The sequence below is a fragment of the Cricetulus griseus genome, chromosome 5, assembly GCF_003668045.3.
Source record: "Cricetulus griseus strain 17A/GY chromosome 5, alternate assembly CriGri-PICRH-1.0, whole genome shotgun sequence".
Lineage (NCBI taxonomy): Eukaryota > Metazoa > Chordata > Mammalia > Rodentia > Cricetidae > Cricetulus > Cricetulus griseus.
Genome location: NC_048598.1, coordinates 187,429,852 through 187,439,542, shown reverse-complemented (window position 1 = coordinate 187,439,542; position 9,691 = coordinate 187,429,852). Strand labels below are relative to the sequence as shown.

At 47.9% G+C, this 9,691-nt stretch overlaps 1 long non-coding RNA gene across 1 annotated transcript; it reads right to left on the bottom strand.

The window, feature by feature from the left end:
* Positions 1-3,880: 3,880 nt before the first annotated feature.
* LOC118238828 lies at positions 3,881-5,786 on the bottom strand. The gene is made up of 2 exons (XR_004770058.1): positions 5,679-5,786; positions 3,881-4,175 (listed from the first exon to the last, which is right to left on the bottom strand). It is a non-coding gene; the product is annotated as an uncharacterized LOC118238828 (long non-coding RNA).
* Between the last annotated feature and the right edge of the window lie 3,905 nt (positions 5,787-9,691).

Here is a 9,691-nt window from a genome sequence, read left to right as displayed (position 1 = left end):
CAAAATGGAAAGTTTATTTTTTTTTCTAATTAATTTTAATAGAGAAAGGGTTCCGTCAGAGGATATGGCAATGCAAATAAATTATTTAAAAAAGGATCTATTTGGAAAAGGGACTAAACACTCCCCAGCCAAGAGCACAACACACACAGATCAACTTGTAGTTCGGGTTGTGAGTGTGAGATGTCATTGTTCAGACAACTTATTCATTTAGTATATTTATATACGCACCTCCTTTATAAGTAAAACATGCTTTGCTATAGTGGACAGAGGCTGAAGCCCAGCTTGCTTGCTTCACACGTGCAGAGGAACAGAACTGATTGACAGCCACATGTGAAGCTTAATATGGTATTTAACATTTGCAAGGCATTCATCAAGGGGTCCATTTGAGGCAAAAAGTGGTCCAGATTTGTATCAATTTTCACTAGGGCTTCACTTATGCCTCTTTTATTTCAGCTGTGTTCATTGGAAGTGTGTGTTATGATTTATTCATTCAACAGATCTCGGTTGAAAGCTTATGATAAAACAGGAAACTGGCTTTTTTTCTATGAGGAATAAACAGCAACAATGCCATCAATAAACAGACAGAGCCCTTCTTCATCAGTATCCTAGGCAGGAAAGAATGGTGTTTAGTTATTGAATACACAACAGTACAATGGCTATGATCTGGTTGAAATTCTTGGTGCTTATAATGTTTCAGGGAAGAAAACATACAAAGATCTCTGCTGTCATCGAATACTCATTTTAGCACAGCCCAGACATACCACAGGCACCGTGCAGCGCATGTGGATGACTGCTGGGGGCACATAGAACACGGAAGGTCCCTCCCAGACTCCTGGTAGTGTCCCCACATGTGCCCTGAGAAATCCCCAAGTCACATGAGTTCTACAAAGCCCTGCATTGTTTGCAAGACTTGAAAATCCATTTTACAACTGACACGCATGGCTTTTTGCTTTGTACTGATGTAAGGCTGACCAACATGGACAGTGGCCAGCCATTACCAAGATCCTACATGAGGATATCCAGTAGTGTTTAGTAGTCATGTCAGTAGTCAAGCGTTAGCCTTCCATGGGCAATGTCACTTTCCCAGCAGCCTAGCAGGCATGGGGACTGACACTGTGCCTATGTGGATAAGTAATCTCACAAGTATAGGTGTGCAAGAACGCAAGCATGTAAGTGCAAGGTTCACAACTCTGGAACTCAGGAGTGCAAGGTCTAGAAAAGACCATCTTCCTGTTGTCTTTGGTTTTGACATGCGCCCTTTGCATGGTGAAGGGATTCAGTGGATACTCACTGTTGAGGAGTCTTATGGAGTGCTCAGGGAAGCACTCCAAAAATCCTAGATTTCCTTCATGAAGCCTCCATCTGGGAGATACAGGCTGATTTTACTCCCCAAAATTTAAAGACTAAGAGGAGATGAAATGACAGGAGAGAAGAGAGGAGGGCAGAAGAGAAGAGAGGAGGGCAGGAGAGAAGAGGGGAGGGCAGGAGAGAAGAGGGGAGGGCAGGAGAGAAGAGGGGAGGGCAAGAGAGAAGAGAGGAGGGCAGAAGAGAAGAGAGGAGGGCAGGAGAGAAGAGAGGAGGGCAGGAGAGAAGAGAGGAGGGCAGGAGAGAAGAGGGGAGGGCAAGAGAGAAGAGGGGAGGGCAAGAGAGAAGAGGGGAGGGCAAGAGAGAAGAGAGGAGGGCAGGAGAGAAGAGAGGAGGGCAGGAGAGAAGAGGGGAGGGCAAGAGAGAAGAGAGGAGGGCAGGAGAGAAGAGGTGGGGCAAGAGAGAAGAGAGGAGGGCAGGGAAGAAGAGGGGAGGGCAGGAGAGAAGAGGGGAGGGCAGAAGAGAAGAGAGGAGGGCAAGAGAGAAGAGGGGGGCAAGAGAGAAGAGAGGAGGGCAGGAGAGAAGAGAGGAGGGCAGGAGAGAAGAGGGGAGGGCAGGAGAGAAGAGGGGGGCAAGAGAGAAGAGAGGAGGGCAGGGGAGAAGAGAGGAGGGCAGGAGAGAAGAGGGGAGGAGACAAAAGAGGGGAGAAGAATGGCCACTATTACTGTTGTACACATAGCAATATCAGTGTCCATGTGTTGAAGACTTGGTTACCAGTGTGGCATCATGGGTAATGTTGGTGAGGGGCAAGCCCCTGTTGTGGAGGTGATGGGGAAGGTCCTTCTGTATGCTGTAAATGTTTCTCTTGTTGGTTGATGAATAAACCTGTTTTGGACAATGGACAGGCAAGATGTAGTCAGGCAGGAAGTATACGTGGGTCTGCCAAACTAGGAGGATGCTGGGAAGAGAAATGCAGTGAGTCACCAGGGAAAAACCATGTATTCACCAGGAAGGTAGGATGCCTTGACATTCTCCAGTAAGCCAAGACCATGTGGAGATACAAAGATTAATAGTTACGGTTTGATAATTAAGAGAGAGCCAGCCAATTGGCAAGCCTGAGCCACTGGCCAATCAGTTTCTACTTACTATAAGCCTCAGTGTGTTTATTTGGGACTAAACGGCTGCGGGACACGGCTGGAAAAGAAACTCCATCTCCATGAAGGAGTGTGGGATGCCAGGCTTTTTGTCTTTTGCTTCCTGGTTGCAAGATGATCAGGTCTACTTCACTGCAGGTCCCTGCTTTGATGTGTTGCCACAGACCAGGCCCTAAGGGATGTGGCTGGTCTAAGACATCCAAACTTGTAAGCCAAAATAAACCTTTCTGCTTTATAAGTTGATCATCTAGAGAACTCTTGTTACACCTCCCCAGGACTGCCAGCAGAAGCCCAGAGCATGTCCCATGGAAAAAAGCAATTAATTTTAAAAACCCATAAAAAGGTCCTCTCAGAACCACAGTTGTCTTTTGCCTAGAGTGCACACAGAGGGCAAAGACGCATGCCGCTGGGAACCCTGCTTCTAATCATGGCTTCTGTAGGTACAGAATGAGTCTACTTTGTATGTGTGTTTATGGCAGTGCACCTTCTCAGGACAGCTGGGGACAAGATGCCTCCTTCATAGCCTGTCCTGAGGCTTGTGCCTGCTGGGTGAGATGGGGGCAAACCCTCTTCAAGGCGACCCCCATCAGGAAGTGACTCTTCTCAGCCAAGTGAGTAGGCAGGGCCCATACAGCTTTCATGTCAACACAGCTTCTCAGTAGGGGGGACATGGCTTACAAATAAAGCACTTTGTTTGGCACAGCTGCTGAGGGACAGAGGACAGAGGATTTTCTTCAAGGCCCTGGCTCCTTTTTTGGCTGTATTCCTCATGCCCATGGTGATATTAGCCAGTAAGTGAGTTGATGGTTTGACCTGATGTGTAAACAAGTGTATAGATGCCAAAGGGGTCAGGAAACAAGTAGGTCCAGTTGGTAAGACCGTGTGGCCTGAGACTGCAACCTTTGTGACTTGGCATGCACCAGGGTTTGGAAGGCATAGAATGGGCTGAACTGCACATCAGCACCCTTCAGTGACCACAGGGACCCAGGGGCAGAACAGAGCAGAGCAGAGAGACTGCAGGAATGGCTGAGGGCATGAAGGACAGTGGAAGGACGGGAGTGAGGAGAGCAGCAGACTACCATACCTGTCCCACAGGAGCAAGGCTCCAGCCATCAGCGTGGCCTGCTGAGGATGGAGACCGAAGTCCTGTGCTTGGTCCTGGCACAGCCAGGCTGCTCCTGACCAGCCCACCATGAAGATGCTATTAGTATGCAAAGGGAAGAAGCTTACAGTATTTCACCTCTCCGGTTATCTCCAAGAAGCCCCAGTGGCAGGACTTTCTCAGCTCCTGCCTCTGCCTCCTTAAGCCTGTATTTAATCATAGACTAAAGGTGACTCCCCCGGGAGGTCAGTCATTACACTAACGATCCCACATGACGAGAAGCCGAGCATGCGTGCAGTGAAATATATGAAAAAATAAATAAAAGGCATTAATATTTTATTAACAACCTTAAAGACCTGCTAGAATAGAGTGTATTACACCAGTAATAAAAGGGATCATAACATTACGGAAACAGCAGTAAAAACAATTGCTTTCATCCATTGCAGACTTTTTCAGAGTCGAGCCCTGGATGGCCACCTACTGCACAAGGTTTTGTTATTCTTGCAATCAATGGACGTGCCAGGGAGGTCTATGCTCAGGACAGCTTCCCTGGCTCTGTCTGCTCAGGATTTCTCGAAACTCCAACTCTCTGGTGTCTTCTGATAGCTTGTTTCCTACAAAAAAAAAAAAAAATCCTACATGTTCCCTTCCTGCCCCCAGGCCACAGGGGCCCAGCTTTGCTGTGTGTTTGCCTGGGGCCACTAGGGTCCTTAAAGGAAGTGTTCTACATTCAGAAGACAGCGCCCCACTAGGTGCATTTCCTAGCTAGGCTGCAAGCTGACTCCTTGGTGTTCTCAGAGGACCCTGTTCCAAGGAAGAATGGGTCTGAGGTGTTGTCCCAGCAAAGGGGACATGGACTGCTGTCTGGCTGCCCTGCAGCACCAACAATGGGAGCTGATGCCTAGCAGGCCAGTCCTGAAAAGAAGGTTGAACTTGATTACAGTCTTCACCCATTCTGAAAGGTTACTAGCAGCCTTCTGATTGGCATTCATCATAAAAGACAAGATACACAGGCCATAAAAGTGAACCTCTTCACCATCTCAGAGGTCATAGTTTCCCGAAACACAGAATGCATGCCCTCAACTATGGCTGTTATCTCAACATCTTGATGCCGTCTTCCAAAGTGACTGTGCTCTAGACAAACAGTAACTCAGCAGCCCTCCCCACCAGCTGGGGTAGACTCTATTCTCATTTCTGTCTCTCTGAATCTGACTGCCCCAGGGACCTCACAAAAGTGGACTCATGCAGTATTAATGGATGGCTCATTTCACCTGACTGGTATAATATCCTTAATGTCCCACCAGGCAGTAGTATGTCATGGATGCCTTTCCCTTTAAAGATTGAATAGAAAACTCCTTTCAAATGCTTGGTCAAGTTAATTCAGGGGATTCCCAAAACAATATAGATTGTCCATGCAACCCTTTGTCGCCTTTCAGGGCTTGAGGGTAAGCCTCTATGGCTGAAGACAACACATATTTATAACACAAGGCTCAGATGACTCAAGTTGGATGGATCCACCTGAAAGCCTCTTTCTTGGAGTCTAGCTGCCATGATTCCAGAAAATACTACACAAGCTGCTGTAGGGGGACACTGTAGCCCTGCCTCCTAGTAGCCTGGACAGGTATGCTGGGACACGCCCATGAGGGCGTGATGAGGGTAGCCTAAGGTGACAGGAACAGTTCTTAAGGGACCGTGCACTCGTGGAGAGTCCCTTCTCCCTTCTCCTTTCTCTGGCCTGGCTGCCTTGCTGCCCCTGGCACACTCTGGCTTGAGCTTGGCTGGTGTTTATCTGAATAAAGAAAGCTTAGCCTTACGGAAGACAGGGAAGCAAATAATAGTCCTACCCAGTTTCAATGTCTGTGGTCTACAACTACCAACATGGCAAGCAAGCTATGTATAAAGGCACAGTAAGTGCCACTCACATGTTGGTGGCAACCAACGTTGGTGGCAACCAACAACCATCTAATCAGACTTGAGGCCCAATCAACCAACAGGAGGGAAAACAGGCCTAGTCAGCTTTCTAGAGTTAGTGACATCATGGACCTTAGAAAATAATCTACTACCGCCCCTTTGCTAGGCCAGCACCATTCCTTACTACATTTTATCCTTATACCTACAGGCAAGCAAAGAAGATTAACTTCACAGCAAATGGACACTCTCACACAAGAACACAACTGGACACAATGCAGGGATCAATGGATACATCTGAGAATCAGGGGACATCTGTAGAAAACAGAATAGAAAGGTTGTAAGAGTCGGAATCCCAGGAAGTCTGCTTTGAAACAGTCTCTCCTAGAGATGGCTTCATAAGTAAGACCAGAACAACGGAAATATCAATAGACATGTTAACACTCAAGGGGGAATGTCAAGGGGTCCCACCTTTAGACAAAGAACTACAGTCAACAATGACTGCTAGGAGAAGGGGAACTACCCTGTCCCAGGAATGAGCCCCTTATTGCTTATCCCATGCAGAGTAGTCAGCCATATGCACTCAAAGAAACTAGACTCAGAATGTTGTACTGTTATATTTGTTATCATACACGTGTGTGTGTGTGTGTGTGTGTGTGTGTGTGTGTTTGTATGTAACAATCATAATAAAAGAAAGGCTACCAACTTAAGAGTGAGTGGGCACATGGGAGGGTATCTGGGAGAGAAGGAATGGGGAAAGGGGTGTAATTCTATTTCAACTAAAAACAGTGAAATAAAAAGAAATTAATAGATGTATTTAACACAACATGCACAAAGTACAGGGGGAGACAGAGCATGATACCCTTTAGGACCACCCAGGAGGAAGCCATCTTCGCCTTTTAAGACTACATAGCAGTCCACTATGTGTGGACTGTACTTGTGGATCTATGGATATACACTCGGTTTGCCCCTCTCTTGAGATGTTCTATTGCTGCCCACGCTCTCTCTCTGTCTCTGTCTCTCCCTCTCTCTCCATATGTCTCTTGCTGTCTCTCTGTCTCAGAGGTTCTCCATCCTTCTGTTACAGGCTGTACTTCAACTGCTTTTTACAGACCCCTCCCCCATGTTAGGAAGGGTGTTCTGCTTTTCTTAGCTTAGCGATTTAAATACCAGAAAGCCCCTTGCCTTTGGACTCAAACTAAAAGTCCACTACTCCTGGCTATGGAGTCACTAGCCTCTAATTAACACTGGAGAAGGGGGGAACCCAGAGACTCTTCTGCTCACTCTGGGAAATCATGGGAGTTGCCCCCTTCCTTCCTGAATCATGTGAAGCAATTTATTACAATTAAGCACTATTTGTTTCTTGCCTCTGACTCTCTCTCTCTCTCTCTCTCTCTCTCTCTCTCTCTCTCTCTCTCTCCTCTCTCTCACACACACACACACACACACACACAAACATACACACACACACACACACACACACACACACACACACACACACCTCCTGTTATATCTGCATGTCTAGAGAGCTCTGACCCACATGGTGGCAGCCTTGGAGGCCACTCAAAGCACAGGCAATGAGGTGGTAAGTTAGGGGCAAGTCACCAGGAAGAGCCACTTGTATGATGGCATTTCTGAAGTTCCCATGGGTCTGTCTCTCCCTGGAAGCCTGGTGGATTCCTTTCCTAGAGTGTCCACAGCAAAGCGACAGAGATGAGGAGTTTAAATGACGTACACTTCATGTCACCGTTCAAGAGACAAGAGGGCAGAGATCCAGGCATGAGCAGGTCGGGCCCTGAGGTTCGAGGGCTCCCTGCTCCAGGCCTCTGCCCTGGTACCTCTGGCATTGCTGACTTGGTAACAGCAGCATCTCAGCCTCCATCTCCACCTTCCAACAGCATCTTTGTGTCCTGCATCCTAATACCTCCCTTTTCGAAGGGTGCCAGTCCCACTGGGTAAGGCACCCACCTCTCTCCAACGTGGCTGATCAGTGATATTTGCAAGGATCTTGTTTCCCCACAAGGCCACACTTGGAAGACACAGCAGTCAAGACTTCAATAAATGAACTCAGGTGTTGAGTGCGCAATTCATTCCAAGGTAGTGCGTGACCTTTGCTTCTGAGTGTGGGATACCTACACTACCTAGGTGTTCACACTCATTCAGGCTTCAAGGCTGTGCTCTCACCAAGCCACTCACAGTCCCCACCTCTGAGAGACTGAGAAGTAATTCAGCCTCCTCTCCCTGTTCTGTCTCCCAGCCTGGAGGCTGGTGAAGTCCAGCCCATGCATTATTGATGGACCTCCAAGCTTGCCAAGCTGCCAGCCCTGAGTGTGTGTGTGTGTGTGTGTGTGTGTGTGTGTGTGTGTGTGTGTGCGCGTGCGTGCGTGCGTGCGTGCGTGCGTGCGTGTGTGTGTGTGTGTGTGTGTGTGTGTGTGTGTGTGTGTGTGTGTGTGGTGTTTCACAGAGGGAAAGGGGCTGACAAAAAGCCTTTGCAACAACTGCCCATCTGGTTCCCTGGGCTCCTGCTTTTATTAGGACATGCCCAGCCTGCTCTCCAGGCACCCTCCCACAGTGCTGGGGAGCCTTAGCAAAATGGGAGTGGCTTTTGAACCCCACTGAATAAACACAAGATGAAACAGCATCTAGCACACAGCAACCTGCTTTCAGGGTTCCAACCCAGCTGTGCCTATGCCTCCTCGACCCTGTAAGACCAGGACACAACTTTGTGACCCCACGCCTGCACACCCCTCCCTCTCTGTCCCGACCCCCTTGCCTTCTGCCTTCCCACCCCCACCGATGCTCACAAGTCTTCCTCAAAGACTCCAGCACTTACAGTTGTCAAATGATTAAATATTTATAATCAGGGCACTGAGTGGGGTGTTGAATAATGAATGGTAAGGTCAAAGCTGCCTTAGATAATTTCTACAGACGTCTTCATCCATGGACCCTTCGACTCCAAAGCAAAAACAAACAAAAATAAATATCCTCTCATTAACATTCTTTTCACCAACTTTTATGGGGGTTAAAAAAGTACTTTTTGGGAGCCTGCATCTATGACAATTGACAGGCCTTTATCACCATTGGTTCCTGAAGCTCTGCCCCCTTCTTTTTCTGATTCCGTACCCTACCCAGTCGCCAGCCTTCAGATTGCACATGCCTCATTCTAAGGATGGACCCTTCCTTGATTGTTTCTGAATACCAGGAAGGGAAACAATTCTTTTCAACTCAAATCCCTAGACCAAGAGTGCAATGGCCCCTGGCATATAGAGGAACCCACTCTTTTCCTTGACCCAGAACAGGCCGGGACTCTGGCTGCTCAATTCTCCTGCCATGCCTTTGTGGAAGCTGCTGGGGTTACTCTCTTTTTCACAACCGAGGATGCTGAGGCTTGGAGAGCCTCAATTAGTTTCTCAAGGTGCATTGGAGGGACATGTTAGGTCTTGGATTTGGACCTTACCTGTGGCCCTTACAACTCACCTTTCATTACGCTAGACAGGTCCCATCAAGGGGTAGGAATAATAAGGAGACAGGTCCCAAAAGGTTTGGAGACAGGTTCCACCTGAGTTTGGAGGAAGAAGAAGAGGCATGGAGAGTGGGGGCCACAGATAGATCGCCTAGCCTCCAAACTCAGGTGGAAACCTGAGCCCAAGTGTGATGTGATTTAGATATGGGACTTTTGGAAAGACATTAGGAGTCTTGTGAATGGGATAGCACCTTTATAATTAAGACTGTAGAAATGCCCCTTCCCCTTCAGTCATAGCCATAGGAGGCTGCACTGAGAAGACCTGTCTGAACAGAAACTGGGCCCTACCCCACACCAGATGTGCTGGCATTTTAATCTTGGACTCTCAGCCTCCAGAACTACTGTGTATAAGCCACCCAGGTTGTGACAGTTTGTTCCAGCAGCCCAAAGTGACTGAGGCGGATGGTAGTGAGAAGTGGGGGTACTGTAACATACATGTCTTAAGTGGCAGAGGCAGCTTTGGACCCGGGGCTGGAAGAGTTTGAGCGTATGCAAGGAGAAAAAGGACTGATAACACCATGTCAACTCTAAGAACAGGGACCTCTGTCAGGTGTCATCCATGGATCAAAAGGAGGCCACACATATAGGAGGTACTGGGAACATGTGTTTGAGTTAGCATGAACAAAAAGCAATTATTTATCAAGTAAGAACAGAATGTGCTTCACAAATGACCCAAGGTTGCAGTGGTGGCACTCATAT